Source organism: Pseudophryne corroboree, chromosome 10 (genome assembly GCF_028390025.1).
Source record: "Pseudophryne corroboree isolate aPseCor3 chromosome 10, aPseCor3.hap2, whole genome shotgun sequence".
NCBI classification, from domain to species: Eukaryota; Metazoa; Chordata; class Amphibia; order Anura; family Myobatrachidae; genus Pseudophryne; species Pseudophryne corroboree.
In genome coordinates, this window is record NC_086453.1 from 83,534,945 (window position 1) to 83,550,039 (window position 15,095).

A 15,095-nucleotide genomic window follows, 5' to 3' on the forward strand; every position below is an offset into this window, starting at 1 on the left:
AAAGCCAGTATAGAGAACCCTGGAATCCATTTACGACAGTACCCACACATTCCAAGGAAGGTGCGGATCTGTTGCTGAGTTTGTGGCAGTCATGTCGCGAATCGCCTGTATTCTATCAGCGGTGAGGTGTCTAAGTCCTTGAGTCAAGCAGTGTCCCAAATATATGACCCTGCTCCGGCACAACTGCAACTTATCCTTTGAAACCTTGTGTCCTGTATGGGAAAGATGAAACAGAAGCTGTTTCGTATCTTTCAAGGATGATTCAAGTGAGTCAGAACACAACAATAAGTCATTGACATACTGTATTAGTACTGATCCACTCTCAGGTTGAAAGGATTGTAAACAGTCATGCAAGGCCTGGGAGAAAATACTCGGGCTGTCAATGAAACCTTGGTGGAGACGAGTCCAGGTGTACTGTACTCCCCTGTATGTAAAAGCGAAGAGGTATTGGCTGTCAGGGTGAAGAGGGACAGAAAAGAAAGCAGAACAGAGGTCAATGACAGTGAAGAATTTTGCAGTAGAGGGAATTTGCATGAGGATGACAGCTGGATTGGGCACTTTGGGGAATTGACTCTCAACTATCTTGTTTATCCCCCTTAGATCCTGCACTAGCCTGTAACCCCACCCCCCACTCTTTTTCACAGGGAAGATGGGACTATTGGCGGTGCTGGACGTCCTGACTAGGATGCCCTGCCATAGCAGCCGCTCTATGACAGGGTACACTCCTAACTCTACCTCTGGCTTCAGAGGATACTGAGGGATTTTTGGAGCTATCCTACCATCTTTTACTTGTACTGCTACTGGAGCTACATTCGCCATCAATCCAGTGTCCTGTCCATCTTTGGTCCAAAGGGAACCCGGTATTTGCGAAATCATTTCCTCTACCTTTGATGGACATGTGTCTATAACAGTAGAATGCGACATTAGCCTTTGAGGGGTGTCTAGTATATCTTGTACTTATTGAGCATGGTTCTCAGGTATATCTAAAAAGACACCCTCAGGAGTACAGTATATGACACACCGCATTTTACACAATAGATCTCTGCCGAGTAGATTAGTCGGAGCCGATGCAGCCAGCAAAAAAGAATGTTTGGTTTGCAAGGGCCCTATCGTAATCTCTGCAGGTCTACTCAAAGGGTATTGTTGCACCGTTCCTGTTACTCCCATTGCCGAAATAATTTTTCCCGTGGTCTTTACACCTGATGTGGAATTCAACACTGACCTGGCCGCCCCTGTATCTACAAGAAAAGGTAATGGTACACCATCTGCATCAACCGTGACCTCAGGTTCACTACCAAGGCTAGCAATCAACTTTACTGGCTGCAGACTACAGGTGTGGCCCAACCCCTATTGTGTAGTGGGACCCTCCCGCAGTGCATTGGCAGCTACGATATGTGAGGGGGATAGATGAGAGTTTTCGGAGGTTTGCCAGTCCCTCCTAGGTGGATACCTCCGTGTTTCCCCTCTGTGTGGTCCCTGTTCCCAATTATGTGTGTTATAGCGTGGTTCATATCCTGGTTTAGGGGGTCGGTATACATTATGTGTACCTTTATTCATACATTCCCTTGAGTAATGTCCTTCCTTCTGATAATTATAGTATATTACTACACGTGACTTACCATCAGCGGTCTGGGGTCTTGGCTGATGTGATTTTGTTGTAAGAGCCTGTATACTTATCATCATCAGCTTATCCCCCTGTGACTCCCTGTGCTCACTGATGTTCCTATCGTGCTCGATAGCAGACTCTCTCAATGCAGCCACCGAGATACCTCTCCAGTTAGGTAGAGAGGTCTGCACTTTTGTTCTCAGTGCCTCTTTTAACCCGTCCATTAATACTGAAACAGCTACCTCCCTATGGTGTGCATTATCTTTAATATCCTCGATCCCAGTGTATCTAGCTATTTCCTGCAGTGCCCGATGAAAATATTCGGATGCCGTTTCACCTTCCTTTTGTCTCATGGAGAAGATTTTATTCCATTTGACAATAGTAGGGAAATATACTCCTAATTGCAGATTGATTTGCCATACATTCTCCTGATTGTATTCATCAGTGATAGGTACTTCTGCGTCTAATTTACAATCTGTTATGAATTTTGTGGTGTCAATATTTGAGTGTAAACACACCCGTAGCACTGTTCGCCAATCTTTATTTGTGGGCTCATGGGCGTTACCTAACTCTTTAATGAACTTCTGGCATCCGACTAGATCTTTTCTGGGATCGGGAAATTCTGACATAATTGACCTTAACTCTGCTCGGGACCAAGGACAATGCATGGCAATGTTCCTGATGGAGGTTACTCCCTGAGCGTCAGTCTTCCTATTGGGGACTGCAATCACCCTGACAGGATTTAATTCAATTACATCATTCTGATTTGACTCTATAATGTGAGGAGCTATCGTCTCTGCATAGTGTATGGTGCCGTACTTACCTGTGGACACAACCTCACTTATCCCTCCGCTAGGGGGCCTTGCTTCAACCCTTGGTGGTTGGGCCGTGCCCACCTGAGTATCCTGTATGGTGGCTGCTAGAGAGAGTGCCGATATTGTGCTGGGTTCATCTTCCTGCTCACAGTCCTGGGGAAAATTTAAAATGGGATACAGCTGGCAAGGGTTAGCGTTAGTACATTTATCAATCACTTTCCTATCCTGTACCAATGCACCATTGCTTGTAGCCACTTTCTCCCCATCAATATATGATGGTGGTGGTGGTGTCACCATTGTTTTCCCGCTAGATTTGGAACCTGCTGTCCGTGCTTGTTCCCTTTGCACATCCCCCTCTTGCTGCCACAGATTTAAACAATCTGTATGTCTAATCCTTTGTTTTCTGGATTTTATCAGACATATCCTTATCCTTAAGTTCTGTAATACCTCTGGCTCAAAGCTGCCCACCCTAGGGACTGATACCCTATCTTTGTCAGAATGCTGATTTATATACAGGAATGAAAGCTATACCTTAAACACACCTTAAATACACTTTACCATGGAGCCGCTGCGGCCGCTATACTTAATACACACTCTACGTACTTTTTACGCTATTAGCGTAAAAAGTCCCGTACTGCGTACGGACTTTGCGTACAAACGCCGCGCTGACGGTACAAAGTACACACAGCGCGTACACACCCAATGAATACACTTTAAACCTTATACAGCAATGCAATATGATACTAATACACTTTAAACCTTAGCAGGGAAAGAAAGACACGACACCAGTCTGTAGTTAAACCACTGGGTTCTGACACCACAGCGTATTATTGCTGAAAGGGGGTTACAATACAAACAATACAATACAACAGAATAATGGCTACATTCAATGGTACATATGTGATTGGATTCGCCGCGCTACCCGGTCCGGTCCTCGGTCATCTAATAGATAACTTTGTGAGTCTTGTGTCTGACCAGGCCTGCAGCAGGCTCTCTTTATACAATTCATCCAAAACTTAACACAATGGATACTGTAATCTCTTTGTCTATTGGACACAGGGATGGTCATTTACAGTACAGGAGAGGTCATAAGTCGGTTTGAATAGGTGGGCGATGTCTGTTCCAACTGCTCTTGTGGGTGGTCTCCTCTGGATTCCCGCCGCATACATAATGTACAGTAAATATAGTTTATATCTATATTCTGCTCCTGCACATAACTATCTGCAGGAACATGCAATCTTCCTCAAACCAACACCGGAATGTTACCCTTAAGATACCCTACAGCTGGATACCAAACACAATCTTATAACCTTGTTCTGTCCCCTCCTATCCTGTAAAGGTGAATCCCTTTGTTCTGTTACCTTTTAAACTGCTGTAACTTGCTGCTGTAGTGCAGGGAGGCTATGTGTAAAATGTGCACTATTTGGATTAAATATGTAATGTGTTTTGATGGCTTTTCCATGCGTTCACAAACTCTACTGTAAATACTCATACCACGCGCTAATACGCAGGTCCGCGGGAGCGACCATACGCAAATTGCAAATATGCGCACGCACGGCAGGCCATCTGTGTGTAGTTTGTACGTAATGTATGTACTGCAATATTTTTTTACTTTGACAGTCCACCCTTTGGCAGTCACCAATAACTGCCACTATCTAATCACTAAACAGAAAAAATAAGATTTTACTCACCGGTAAATCTATTTCTCGTAGTCCGTAGTGGATGCTGGGGACTCCGTAAGGACCATGGGGAATAGACGGGCTCCGCAGGAGACTGGGCACTCTATAAGAAAGATTTGGTACTATCTCGTGTGCACTGGCTCCTCCCTCTATGCCCCTCCTCCAGACCTCAGTTAGGATACTGTGCCCGGAAGAGCTGACACAATAAGGAAGGATTTTGAATCCCGGGTAAGACTCATACCAGCCACACCAATCACACCGTATAACTCGTGATACTATACCCAGTTAACAGTATGAAATATAACAAAGCCTCTCAACAGATGGCTCAACAATAACCCTTTAGTTAGGCAATAACTATATACAGTACAAGTATTGCAGATAATCCGCACTTGGGATGGGCGCCCAGCATCCACTACGGACTACGAGAAATAGATTTACCGGTGAGTAAAATCTTATTTTCTCTGACGTCCTAGTGGATGCTGGGGACTCCGTAAGGACCATGGGGTTTATACCAAAGCTCCCAAACGGGCGGGAGAGTGCGGATGACTCTGCAGCACAGAATGAGAGAACTCAAGGTCCTCCTCAGCCAGGGTATCAAATTTGTAGAATTTAGCAAACGTGTTTGCCCCTGACCAAGTTGCAGCTCGGCAAAGTTGTAAAGCCGAGACCCCTCGGGCAGCCGCCCAAGATGAGCCCACTTTCCTCGTGGAATGGGCTTTCACAGATTTAGGATGCGGCAATCCAGCCGCAGAATGCGCCAGCTGAATTGTGCTACAAATCCAGCGAGCAATAGTCTGCTTAGAAGCAAGAGCACCTATCTTGTTGGGTGCATACAGGACAAAAAGCGAGTCAGTCTTCCTGACTCCAGCCGTCCTGGAAACATAAAGTTTCAAGGCCCTGACTACATCCAGTAACTTGGAATCCTCCAAGTCCCTAGTAGCCGCAGGCACCACAATAGGCTGGTTCAAGTGAAAAGCAGATACCACCTTAGGGAGAAACTGGGGACGAGTCCTCAATTCTGCCCTATCCATATGAAAAATCAGATAAGGGCTTTTACAAGACAAAGCCGCCAATTCTGACACACGCCTGGCCGAAGCCAAGGCCAATAACACGACCACTTTCCACGTGAGATATTTCAGATCCACAGTTTTAAGTGGTTCAAACCAATGTGATTTCAGGAAACTCAACACCACATTGAGATCCCAAGGTGCCACGGGAGGCACAAAAGGGGGCTGCATATGAAGCACTCCCTTTACAAAAGTCTGAACTTCAGGCAGTGAAGCCAGTTCTTTCTGGAAGAAAATCGACAGGGCCGAAATCTGGACCTTAATGGAACCCAATTTTAGGCCCATAGTCACTCCCGACTGTAGGAAGTGTAGAAAGCGACCCAGCTGAAATTCCTCTGTTGGGGCCTTCCTGGCCTCACACCACGCAACATATTTTCGCCAAATACGGTGATAATGGTTCGCGGTTACTTCTTTCCTGGCTTTTATCAGCGTAGGAATGACTTCCTCCGGAATGCCCTTTTCCTTTAGGATCCGGAATTCAACCGCCATGCCGTCAAACGCAGCCGCGGTAAGTCTTGGAACAGACAGGGCCCCTGCTGCAGCAGATCCTGTCTGAGCGGTAGAGGCCATGGGTCCTCTGATATCATTTCTTGAAGTTCCGGGTACCAAGCCCTTCTTGGCCAATCCGGAACCACGAGTATCGTTCTTACTCCTCGCCTTCTTATTATTCTCAGTACCTTTGGTATGAGAGGCAGAGGAGGGAACACATAAACCGACTGGTACACCCACGGTGTCACTAGAGCGTCCACAGCTATCGCCTGAGGGTCCCTTGACCTGGCGCAATCCACCTGTGGCCTTTCCCAATGGTTTACCAACAGTAGGAAGACTTCTGGATGAAGTCCCCACTCTCCCGGGTGTAGGTCGTGTCTGCTGAGGAAGTCTGCTTCCCAGTTGTCCACTCCCGGAATGAACACTGCTGACAGTGCTAGTACGTGATTTTCCACCCATCGGAGAATCCTTGTGGCTTCTACCATTGCCATCCTGCTTCTTGTGCCGCCCTGTCGGTTCACATGGGCGACTGCCGTGATGTTGTCTGACTGGATCAGTACCGGCTGGTTTTGAAGCAGGGGTCTTGCCTGATTTAGGGCATTGTAAATGGCCCTCAGTTCCAGAATATTTATGTGTAGGGAAGTCTCCTGACTTGACCATAGTCCTTGGAAGTTTCTTCCCTGTGTGACTGCTCCCCAGCCTCGAAGGCTGGCATCCGTGGTCACCAGGACCCAGTCCTGTATGCCGAATCTGTGGCCCTCTAGAAGATGAGCACTCTGCAGCCACCACAGTAGACACACCCTGGTCCTTGGAGACAGGGTTATCAGTTGATGCACCTGAAGATGCGATCCCGACCACTTGTCCAAGAGGTCCCACTGAAAGGTCCTCGCATGGAACCTGCCGAATGGAATTGCTTCGTATGAAGCCACCATTTTTCCCAGGACTCGTGTGCAGTGATGCACCGATACCCGTTTTGGTTTTAGGAGGTCTCTGACTAGAGATGACAGCTCCTTGGCTTTCTCCTGCGGGAGAAACACTTTTTTCAGTTCTGTGTCCAAAATCATCCCCAGGAACAGTAAGCGAGTGGAAGGAACCAGTTGTGACTTTGGAATGTTTAGAATCCAGCCATGCTGTTGTAGCACTTCCCGAGATAGTGCTACTCCGACCAGTAACTGCTCCCTGGACCTCGCCTTTATAAGGAGATCGTCCAAGTACGGGATAATTAAAACTCCCTTTTTTCGAAGGAGTATCATCATTTCTGCCATTACTTTGGTAAACACCCTCGGTGCTGTGGACAGTCCAAACGGTAGTGTCTGGAATTGGTAATGGCAATCCTGTACCACAAATCTGAGGTACTCCTGGTGAGGAAGGTAAATAGGGACATGCAGGTAAGCATCCTTGATGTCCAGGGATACCATGTAATCCCCCTCGTCCAGGCTTGCAATAACCGCCCTGAGCGATTCCATCTTGAACTTGAATTTTGTTATGTAAGTGTTCAAGGATTTCAAATTTAAAATGGGTCTCACCGAACCGTCTGGTTTCGGTACCACAAACAGTGTGGAATAGTAGCCCCGGCCTTGTTGAAGTAGGGGCACCTTGACTATCACCTGCTGGGAATACAGCTTGTGAATGGCCTCTAGCACAGCCTCCCTGCCTGATAGAGTCGTCGGTAAGGCTGATTTGAGGAAACGGGGGGGGGGCGCCTCGAATTCCAGCTTGTACCCCTGAGATACTACTTGAAGGATCCAGGGATCTACCCGTGAGCGAGCCCACTGATTGCTGAAATTCTTGAGGCGGCCCCCCACCGTATCTGGCTCCGCCTGTGGAGCCCCACCGTCATGCGGCGGATTTGGAAGAAGCGGGGGAGGACTTTTGGTCCTGGGAACCTGCTGTGTGTTGCAGCTTTTTCCCCCTTCCTCTGCCTCTAGACAGAAAGGACCCGCCTTTTCCCCGCCTATTTTTCTGGGGTCGAAAGGACTGTACTTGGTAATACGGTGCTTTCTTAGGCTGTGAGGGGACATGGGGCAAAAATGCAGACTTCCCAGCTGTTGCTGTGGAAACAAGGTCTGAGAGACCGTCCCCGAATAACTCCTCACCCTTATAAGGCAAAACTTCCATGTGCCTTTTAGAATCTGCATCTCCTGTCCACTGCCGAGTCCATAAGCCTCTCCTAGCAGAAATGGACAAAGCACTTATTCTAGATGCCAGCCGGCAGATCTCCCTCTGTGCATCTCTCATGTATAAGACTGAGTCTTTTATATGCTCTATGGTTAGCAATATAGTGTCTCTGTCTAGGGTGTCAATATTTTCCGACAGGGAATCTGACCAAGCAGCAGCAGCAGCACTGCACATCCAGGCTGAAGCAATAGCTGGTCTCAGTATAACACCAGTGTGTGTGTATATAGATTTTAGGATAGCCTCCTGCTTTCTATCAGCAGGTTCCTTTAGGGCGGCCGTATCCGGAGACGGTAGTGCCACCTTTTTAGACAAACGTGTGAGCGCTTTATCCACCCTAGGGGGAATTTCCCAACGTGACCTATCCTCTGGCGAGAAAGGGAACGCCATTAGTAATTTTTTTTGAAATCACCAATTTTTTATCGGGGAAAGCCCACGCTTCTTCACACACCTCATTCAATTCCTCAGATGGGGGAAAAACTATTGGTAGCTTTTTCTCCCCAAACATAATACCCTTTTTTGAGGTACCTGGGTTTATATCAGCAAGGTGTAACACCTCTTTCATTGCCTCAATCATGCCACAAATGGCCCTAGTGGACATTAAATTTGACTCATCGTCGTCGACACTTGCATCAGTATCCGTGTCGACATCTGTGTCTGCCATCTGAGGTAGTGGTCGTTTCAGGGCCCCTGACGGCCTTTGAAACGTCTGGGCAGGCACGAGCTGAGAAGCCGGCTGTCCCGCATTTGGCATGTCGTCAAATTTTTTATGTAAGGAGTCGACACTTGCACGTAATTCCTTCCATAAATCCATCCACTCAGGTGTCTGCCCCGCAGGGGGTGACATCACATTTATAGGCATCTGCTCCGCCTCCACATAAGTCTCCTCATCAAACATGTCGACACAGCCGTACCGACACACCGCACACACACACAGGGAATGCTCTTAAAGGAGACAGGACCCCACAAAAGCCCTTTGGGGAGACAGAGAGAGAGTATGCCAGCACACACCAGAGCGCTATAATAATACAGGGACTAACTGAATTATGACCCTTTATAGCTGCTTATTATATTAAACTGCGCCCAAATTTAGTGCCCCCCTCTCTTTTTTACCCTTTCTGTAGTGTAGACTGCAGGGGAGAGTCAGGGAGCTTCCTTCCAGCGGAGCTGTGAGGGAATAATGGCGCCAGTGTGCTGAGGGAGATGGCTCCGCCCCTTTTTCGGCGGCCTTTTCTCCCGCTTTTTTCTGTATTCTGGCAGGGGTAATTACCACATATATAGCCTCTGGGGCTATATATTGTGGTTATTTTGCCAGCCAAGGTGATATTATTGCTGCTCAGGGCGCCCCCCCCCAGCGCCCTGCACCCTCAGTGACCGGAGTGTGAAGTGTGTATGAGGAGCAATGGCGCACAGCTGCAGTGCTGTGCGCTACCTTGGTGAAGACTGAAGTCTTCTGCCGCCGATTTTCCGGACCATCTTCATGCTTCTGGCTCTGTAAGGGGGACGGCGGCGCGGCTCCGGGAACGAACACCAAGGACGAGTCCTGCGGTCGATCCCTCTGGAGCTAATGGTGTCCAGTAGCCTAAGAAGCCCAAGCTAGCTGCAAGCAGGTAGGTTCGCTTCTTCTCCCCTTAGTCCCTCGTTGCAGTGAGCCTGTTGCCAGCAGGTCTCACTGTAAAATAAAAAACCTAATTTAAACTTTCTTTCTAGAAGCTCAGGAGAGCTCCTAGTGTGCAACCAGCTCGGGCCGGGCACAGAAATCTAACTGAGGTCTGGAGGAGGGGCATAGAGGGAGGAGCCAGTGCACACCAGATAGTACCAAATCTTTCTTATAGAGTGCCCAGTCTCCTGCGGAGCCCGTCTATTCCCCATGGTCCTTACGGAGTCCCCAGCATCCACTAGGACGTCAGAGAAATATCTATACAATATCTACAGAAGCTTTTATGATCGGGGAGAGTTGTAGGTTGGAAATGTATGACCTAGTGGGATAGTAAAAAGCATGTATGTATGAATCCATGTCTGAGGGGCATGTATCATCGTGCCGTATATGTTCTAAATAAGCTTCGAGGTACTGCGAAGTATACATTAAATCCTTCTCATCCCGTACTAAGGGTCTGTAAATGGGCCAACAAACACTACCGAGCTCTTTTCGGCTTCTTGTTCCAACAAATGGGGTGCACATTTAGTTGATGATACATGGATGGGGAAACATATGTGAGTGCTAGTATATGTGGATATCACCTGTCGACTATGTGTGCTTGTTAACTGGAGGTTGCAGAGATGAAGATAAGACACATATCTAAAATACATTCACATAAACATTTTGGGTAGGGCTGATGTCTTTTCCGGATGGATGTATCTGGGCAGAGGGGGAAACAAAAGAGAAACGGGTGAAAGAAACAGGCCATGAAATTCATTTGCAATCCTTATCATAACACTGTCTCTATGGATGGGTCATAAATTAAATCTGTTGCTATAACAGCGTCCTCGCTCCTTAGACTCATCAACTTTGTGCCATGTTTGCACTGCGTCAGAATTCGAACACACCTAAATATCGAACCAATAATTATGACGACTCCCAGGATGCAAAGGAGAAACTTCCCTACACTCATAATAACATTTTGAGCCCACTCTCCTAAACCTGAGAACCAATTTCGTGGGTTCAACCATGAGACCCAGCTGGTCAGTTCATTACTCACAGTTGCTAAGGTAAGGTTGTGCTTCCTCCTGAACTCCCACTTCAACTGCAAGATATCGTCCATCTTTTGATCGATGATCTCCGTGGGGTCGTCAGTACTGTTCGTAATATACGTACAGCACTTCACACCATATTGAGTTGCCAGAGTAACACAGTACCCACCTGTCACGGCTGTGATATAATTAAGGACCATCCTGTGCTGAATCAGTTCCTTCTTGTAAGCTTGTAACTCCCTTCCAGTATACCTGAAGGTGTCATCATACATCTCAGTGATATTATCTATCAAGTTCGCTAGCGCATGGATATACCTATAATTTATAATTCCTCTGGCAGTACGGGTGATGTCTACTGCGAGAAGGAATTGAATCCCGGTGGATTCGTGGATCAAATCAGAGACTGCGTACTCTGTTCTATCTATGAGGTGTCTCTTGATGATGTGTCCATAGTGAGTATGAGTATAAGGAGCCTGAGCACTGCAGTGAACGTCTTTCATCTTATCATGGGTTATGGTCATGACCTCTGGCAGTACTCTCCCAATATAACACAATCCCTCTGAGCTCGGGGCAAGCCACTTGTACGCCTTCCTCCCACATATGAAATAGGCATCATCTGGGAGAACATAGGGGACAAAATATAACATCACCATATTACAAATATTCCAAGTAAAGAAACCAATCCCTATTTCTCCCATCTGCTCAGTACAAGTATCTGGCTGGATGATATGAGCACAATACCCTGGCGATACTTTTCCAACCAACATGGTCTTGCTTCCACGAGAATACCTATACCGAAAATACCTCCCACTGTTGGCTATTTGGCGTACAAGTTCAGAGTCTATGGGTATCCTATCAGCTCTGTGTGAAAAGGTCATTGTCTGGTTATTCCACGTCACTTCCCAATTTCCCGGTTTTCGGTAATTGGAAATATTAAAACACAATAAGGACCTGTCTACATGATACTGGTGGAGCTTCAAACTAGGGGGCCTAGAGATATTGAACTTCTTGTCCACCGGTCTCCCACCCCGTAATTCGAGTACCTCATCTATTGCTAAAGGGTACGGTACTAATCCCGACTTGCTCTGACCTTGAGGTACCTGTGAGCACACCCAGCATTCTGTCTGGTTTAAGACCTTACCCACTAGTGAGTGGTAATCACTCAACGGATGAAGGTCCATGTCGATATTAAGGTTGGACTGACATCTCTGGATGCACCCATCCTCAACTATATTCTCACAATTCCTACAAATACAATATTCATCAGACAATAACCCCTCACAGTGCCTCCGAGCTCCCTGACTACCAGAGCGCTTACTGATGCCAGCCTTTACTAAAGTGATGCGCTGATCCTGAGATCCTACAAATTCATACTTGCCATCAGAACCCATTCCAGATCCCTGCTCGACCTCTCTGGGACCCTCACCAAATCACACTGTCCTTATCAAAACCAGAATTACTAACAGAACCCGAAACGCAGTCTCTTGTGATCGATCCATTTCGTTATGAGAAAGGAGGAAAATAAGAAGGAGAAAAGAAAGGAAAAATGCAGGGGGAGGTGAAAAAAGAAAGTGGTACGACAACCGTTCTATATCTTGTTACTCTCTGTGCTCAGATGCCCTTCAACAGTCCTGCCTCTCAACTTTCCCGGAACAGACACTCCAGTGATACGAAATTCTCTACACTCTGCTCTTTGTCACGAGTTCTCTCCGGGTCAGCGACCTTCTTGCAGTGGGACGAGTGGATCCAAGTCTCTCTTTCGGCGACCTTCAATGCTGTTGTGCTGGTTAACAAGACTTGATATGGTCCTTCCCACCTGTTTACGAGGCAACCTGAGCGTAAGAAATTTCGAATCATCATATAATCCCCAGGTTCAATGTCATGACAATTACTGTTCGGTAGGTCAGGAATCACCAGCTTTAAATTTCTTTGCTGATTTCTCAGCTGCTGGCTCATCCCAACCAAATATTTTACAGTCACTTCATTATTACATTTCAAATCATCCTGGGGGTCTATCATTACATGAGGTTGTCGACCAAAAAGGATTTCAAAGGGTGATAGGTTAAGGGGAGACCTGGGAGTGGTTCTGATGCTGTACAATAGTAGTGGCAAAGCTTCTGGCCACGACAATCCAGTTTCAGCCATTAATTTGCTCAACTTGTTCTTAATAGTGCTATTCACTCTCTCCACTTTTGCACTCGCCTGTGGACGGTACGGAGTATGCAGCTTGCTATTAATTCCCATCAGTTTGCACATGACCTGAAAGACTTCACCTGTAAAAAGGGTACCCCTATCACTTTCAATTATTCTAGGGATACCATCAGAGCCGGGCCTAACCAATATGATGCCCTAGGCAAGATTTTGGCTGGTGCCCCCTAGCACCACTGCTGGTTCTGCCTCTGACCTTGCACTTCTTTCCCAGAACCATCACCCCTCAGCCATAGCAGTCCTTATTTTGGTGTTTGTACCCCCTATATTTTAAATAGGAACAGTTCGCACATTTGGCGCACAGCCCAAAAAGGGGTGTGTTTTTGCTGGCAAGCGGCATGGCCACACAATAGTAACCCCAATTCCAAATACGCCACACAGTACTGCACTTTATTCACATTTGATCATGCGATAGTTTCCATAATTCATATTACATCCCACAGTAGTATCACTTTACCTTATAAACGTTACTCCTCACAGTAGAGCCCCTTATTCACATTACATCACGCTGAATTGCTCCTTATTCACATTACACTACACCCTATTGCTCTTTATTCACATTAGACGACACAGTAGTGCCCTTTCTATACGCAACACCACATAGAAGAGCACCTTAAACACATAATTCCACACAGTAATGCCCCTTACACATATGAGACACATTATTAATGTCCTTCTAAACATAATGTGCTTACACATTATGACAACCTTTATTAATGCCCTTTTACACATAATGTCCCTTACACATATGCCGCACATTATTAATGCCCTAATACACATAATGTCACACACATAGTGCCCCCTACACATTTGCTGGACATTATTAGTGCCCCTATACACATAATGACACATACAGTAGTACCCTGTTACACATACAGTATGCCACACATTATTAATGCCCTTAAACACATAATGACACACATAGTGCCCCTTATACATATGTTGCACATTATTAATGCATTTTTACATGACACACATAATGCTTCTTACACCTATTCTGAACACTACTGCACAACCAACCCACTCACATGCACACAGCACTCACACTTCCACTAACACTGTGACCTCTGCTTGGATACAGATGTGTCCTCATAAATATTGCCTCAGTGCTAACATCGGGCAAATTTTTTAATGAAAATGCATCTAATTTGCATTGCTATGTGGCTAGGATGCACAAGCAGCTTCTGCTGATTAAAATGATATGCAGCATGCCTATGTACTGTGTGAGACTGTGGCTGTATCTGCATATGAAATGCTACACCCAGAATATAGGCATGCCGCATATCATTTTAATCAGCAGAAGCTGCTGATGCCCCTAGGCATATCAAATGCCCTAGGCAATTGCCTAATTTGCCTATAGCTATGGCCGGCTCTGGATACCATATCTACACACAAATTCCTGCACAATTTTCTTTGCAGTGAACGTAGCAGTATTTGTGGCAGCAGGGAATACTTCTACCCAGTTGGAAGATACATCGATACAAATTAACACATATTTTAAATTCCTACAGGGTGGTAGCTGTATGAAATCGATTTGTATTACCTGAAAAGGTCCGTCTGTTGGAGGGATATGGGATGGCTCTGTTGGTATTGACTTTCCAATATTCTTCCTCAAGCAAGTAAAACATGTCATTGCTCTCTTACCTGCATGAGAAGAGAATCCTGGCGCACACCAGTAGGCTCTCACTAGCTTACACATACCCTCTTTACCCAGATGAGTCAGACCGTGTGCCGCCTCAGCTAAGCTTGGAAGATATGCTCTGGGGGCTACTGGCTTACCGTGTCCACCTGTCCAAAGTCCTGAGGACTCCTGGCCATACCCCTTTGACCTCCAGACTGCCTTTTCCTGTAAAGAACCCAAATCTTGTATTTCAATTAAGTGTTGTGTGTTGATCGTGTTAAATGTCATCAGTGATGTGATGTTCGTTTGTATGGGGGTGCTGGCTACTGATTTAGCAGCTTCGTCTGCCCGGCTGTTACCAAGTGAGATTGGGTCTTGGTTGTAAGTGTGTGCTTTGCACTTGATAACAGCCACTCTGGCTGGTTCCTGTATCGCTGTTAGAAGTCTTTTTATGTGGGACGCATGCGCTACCGGTGTGCCAGCTGCCGTCATGAAATTTCTGAGGTGCCATAGGACCCCGAAATCATGCACCAATCCAAAGGCATACCTAGAATCTGTGTATATATTAGCTGACTTACCCTTGACCAATTCACACGCTCTGGTTAGGGCGACCAACTCAGCAACTTGTGCTGAGTGCAGTGGGCCCAGGGGTTCAGCTTCTATGATACCTCTGTCGTCTACAATTGCATATCCAGTGCACAGGTCTCCCGAGTCCGTCTGTCTATGGCAACTACCGTCAGTGTA